The sequence below is a fragment of the Propithecus coquereli genome, unplaced genomic scaffold (assembly GCF_000956105.1).
Source record: "Propithecus coquereli isolate 6110/MARCELLA unplaced genomic scaffold, Pcoq_1.0 Scaffold29, whole genome shotgun sequence".
Classification (NCBI taxonomy): Eukaryota; Metazoa; Chordata; class Mammalia; order Primates; family Indriidae; genus Propithecus; species Propithecus coquereli.
The window spans coordinates 5674270-5675222 of record NW_012148507.1 but is presented as its reverse complement, the minus strand read 5'-3'; the positions used below and the strand labels follow the sequence as shown (position 1 = coordinate 5675222).

The 953-nt window shown below is 31.7% G+C and overlaps 1 protein-coding gene across 2 annotated transcripts in view; it reads right to left on the bottom strand.

The window, feature by feature from the left end:
- Positions 1 to 953, bottom strand: part of TTI2 (TELO2 interacting protein 2) — a 61973-nt gene that overhangs the window by 39089 nt on the left and 21931 nt on the right. The gene's annotated exons all lie outside the window — the stretch shown is intronic.

Sequence of the window (953 nt, the reverse complement as noted above, 5' to 3'; positions counted from 1 at the left end):
CCTCCATAGATGTTTCCTATTTGATAGGAACCACTGATTATTTAAATGTCAGTGAGTTTTTTGGATACTGCTGGCTCTAGGCTTGAAAATCATGTAGAAATATTAGTCATCAAATAAGTATTCTCATTTAATCATTGAGGAAAAAAGAATATGCTTGCCAGACAGTGGCATTTCAAATGTCATATCCAAATGTAGTTAAAGCCAGTCTGTGTTTATGTTCTTCAGTATGGCGACATCTACAACTTCCCCATTCATGCCTTTGACAAGGCCCTGGAACAACAGGAGGCAGAAAGTGACTCTTCAGATGCTGAGGAAAAAGATGATGAAGATGATGAAGAAGAAGTACGTCTTCTTTGTTTTCTCAAACAAACCTATAGAGAAACCTATAGATATTTTTATGTAATTTACAGAATGTCACCTCCAGTTCCCTAACCAAAAATAATTTGTCATCTTTTTTCTATAATGACATTAATCTTCATTTAGCACTGGCTGCTTTGTTCTTACAGGCTTGCCTAACAAATCATTTATAAATTAACAATTTTAGTCTTATTTATTGGCATTCTAAAATTTTTTCTGCAAGGTGACAAACTGTAAAGCTTTTCTTGTTTATAGATTTTAACCAATTAAAATGAGGATGTTTTACCACTAATGATTTAAATTATGAACAAAAATTGTCTGATAGTCCTAAAATGTTTTTAATTCAGAAATACTAAATTTAGGAACAACTTAATTTTGGTAGCCTAGTAAGTAGACTCTGGTTCTGATTATGTTATTTATGCACTTATTTATCAAAGATTAAAGGTTTCAGTGTCTAAACTGAATCTTCATTATGTGTTTTGAACCTAACAGTTTTATTTCATTTTAGGATGTGGGAAAAAGAGAATTTGTGGAAGATGATGAGATAGAAGAGAGTGACATAAGTGATTTTGAGGTGAGCTTTATAGGTAAAAAAA